We start from the raw sequence: 3341 nt of genomic DNA on the forward strand, positions 1-3341 counted from the left end.
GGGGGGGAGTTCTACGCACACGTCTCACTCGTTTAATTAAGCGGCTCACTCAGACCGAACTGCACCGAGTACGAGTTCTCTCTCTCTCTCTCTTTCTTTCTTTCTCTCTCTCTCTCTCTCTCACACAGACACACACACACACTCCATCTCCGTCCCCTCCTCTCTGTCTGTCTGTCCCGTACGCACATAATTGCCCCCTTTCTTATCAATTCCACAACCCGAAAAAAAAAAAAAAAGACTTTGTCTCGACAACAAAGTATTTTTATTTTTCCTTGAAGTAATAATTACTCTGGAAACCCAAGTGTGTACTTGAATTCAGAATATTCTGCATACCTACATGTATGCAGAATATTCTGTGTACTTGTCAAGTTCACAGAATATTGTGTGTACTTGGTCAAGTACACACTAAAACATCCATACATTTTTGCAGGAGACTTAGTGTGTGTGTACTTGACCAAGTACACAGAATATTCTGCATTCAAGTATACACTTGGGTTTCCAGAGTAGTCAGAGACTCATGGTAAGGTGTTTTCGGAGACCCGATACTTTGGCATGGGCTATATACCCTTTTTGACTCATGTCAGGGCATATGGGAGGGTCAATAAGTTGGGCACTTTCCTCATATACAACCGCTCTCAACAACTGACAGGGCGCGCCACACAAGAACAGGCGACAACCCCCTCGGTGCAGGAAATGGTAGGGCGGGGAGAGTGTTTGGGCAACAGGTAGAGCGGCCACCTCGCTGCGACGTCTGGTATGGTCTGGTATTGTATGGAGACTCGACAGACGTCAGACAACCACCTGCCCGTCACTGCCGTGCGTCGCCCGCCGGCGGTGCCCACGATATCGTGCCGCATATGTGGCGGGGTGGTGAACGAGAAACAGCCTTTTGGTGGTTGGTAAAAAACCTTGGAAATCGGCGGAGAGCATCAGGTATTGCATATAGTTTTGTATGACAGTTAAAATAGTTCTTTTTCAAGTAAACAGTTGAAAGCCGTGTTTTATACCGTTTAAGGTACTGCAGCCGACCAGATGTAACCAGCCATCCGGACGGCTCTCTGCACTTTCACTCTTGCAGGCGAGGCATACAGATTACTCTTCGACGGGGCCCCCGAGGCCACCTGGCTAAGCTACGCGGTGCAGTGCACTGTCGCGTCTAGCCGGGAGGGAGAGCGGGGGGAGGGGGTCGTCTGAAATGGAAAACTGCGCGAGGCAGGCGATTAGGGATGAGGCAACGGGTGCGGATTTATCATCGTCTTTTTTAAGCACAGCTTCTTCCGAACGTTTCAGTTGACTGCCATTCCCAGACGTGCACAATTTCACCTAGTTACCGTTATTGTCGTCATTGCGTTTAGTTCAATCAAAATAACGTTGAAATAAATTATTGACCCCCCGCCCCCCCTCCGCCCCCCTCTCTCATTCTTTCTTGCCATGCCATCGGGTTCTGCGATCCAATCTGCTCTCCGAGCGGGTGTGCTCACTGTGAAAAATAGTAGGAAGGTTTACACGGGTTTACGGGAAAATTCTCCTTGACGCAACTTGTAAAATTCCAATTTGTAATCGGAAAAATACATGCAGTAATACTATCGACTTAAACAATCCATCCATTGGCAAATGAAAATGTGCTCTCGTAAATTTACAACTTCAATTATAATTCGGGTGTGCACATTTTTTGTAAATTTATGATGATATTTTTCATAGTGCCTGTTTACCCGATTTACACGATCATTTATAAAGAAGTGCGAGCAGATAAACACATTTAAGTGTTTTTGATATCATTCGCTTGCACTACACAATAAACCCGGTTTTTTTTTTCGAGTTTACGAACATTTGAGCCGTGCGCAGGTGCGGCCAGCGCACGGGTATCAGGCTGACGCTGCAGCTTCTGAGAATTCTCATTATCATTTTTCTTCCCTCTTCGTTTGACTACTACACTTTCACGGCACACACACTCCTAACATAACGTCACCGAAGGCCTCGCCCCGCGACTTTTGAGTGGAAATGTACGCAGCGTGTATCCTTACGGCGCGACGGCCAATCAGACAGACCGGCCCGAGAGCGGGCAACTTGGGGGAAAGAGAGGGAGTAGGAGGTGGAAAAAGGGCAGTGGGGGAGAGGGGAAAGGAGGGGCGGTGGAGGGGGGGGACCTCTTCGCGCCAGGCAGACGTCAAGGACGCGGCATCTCATCGCCCGGACCAGCACCCGGTGCTACGGGCTGTGGCCACGCAGCGTGAACCGCACATATATGGCCACGACCGGCCAGGACCCGCACGTAACGTCGTAACACCTCTCTCTCTCTCACTCGCTCTCACTCCATTCACTCTCAGCAGCCGACTAGTGACATTTCGTAATAGGACGACAAACGTCTCTTTACCACCACATCGTAATGCCTATGTACGGATTTTGTTCCGAGAATACAGCCATACGTTTTTCTGCAGCAAGCTTACTGACTAGTCTCTTTTTAGGTATGCTGTTTGTGCTAGAAAAGTACACGGAAGAAAGTTTCTGGTCTAGCAAAAACTTATTTGTTCCAGGTTCGAGTAAATTGCTGAAGGAACAAAATAAGCGCAAAAGAATATCAGGTCAGGGTCAAATATGAACAAGAATTGTCACCATCGTTATAATTTTGCTGTACAGTATTGCTGAAAACTAGCACAAGCACATTTTCATATTTCATAGAGCTGCGGTTCAAAGGTAGACATTCGGGGCCAGGCGGGAACACGTACGGAACTGTGCGCAATGAGTTGCCCCATATGTTTAGTCTTGATGGATTTAGTCTAGGTGAAGCTAGTGAAGCAGCTGAAGCCGCCCCGTCGTTTGTTTTGAGTAAACTGATGGGTTAGAGCTGGTTGCAGCCAATCAGATTACCCAAAACAAATGACGGGGGCTTCAGATTCACACTAAATCCATCATATAGATATCTTTAGGTCCTTAAGGTATCGTCTGCTAAAAACAAGATGCCAAGCAAGAGAATGCGAACCGAGTTCGCACCAGGCGGACACGGACACTCTTCGTCCACTACAAGCGGAGAGGGCGACCGAATGGGATGCGGCGCGGTGAAATGCGATCCGGACCAGACGACACTCTCCCGCCCCGCCTCGCTTCCTCCCACCTGTCAGCGGGGGAGCTCCCTCCTCCTCTGCCGTGTCTACGCCACACAATCCTCAGATGCGGTGCGCCGCTGACCAGCTAGCATATGACTTTCCCCGGGTTAAAAACAAGTCCTAATTTTTCGAGAAAAAAGGGAATTTTTTTCAAAACTCCTATAATTTGAGGAAAATACCTAAAATATCCAAAGTGGAACGTTAATCGGAAATCTTTTCTTTATGAAAAGGATGGCA

At 48.0% G+C, this 3341-nt stretch overlaps 1 protein-coding gene across 4 annotated transcripts in view; it reads right to left on the minus strand.

The window, feature by feature from the left end:
* Positions 1–3341, minus strand: part of LOC113217524 (uncharacterized) — a 104829-nt gene that overhangs the window by 16445 nt on the left and 85043 nt on the right. The window lies entirely within an intron of this gene.

Source organism: Frankliniella occidentalis, unplaced genomic scaffold (genome assembly GCF_000697945.3).
Source record: "Frankliniella occidentalis isolate FOCC.00 unplaced genomic scaffold, Focc_3.1 Scaffold113, whole genome shotgun sequence".
Taxonomy (NCBI): domain Eukaryota; kingdom Metazoa; phylum Arthropoda; class Insecta; order Thysanoptera; family Thripidae; genus Frankliniella; species Frankliniella occidentalis.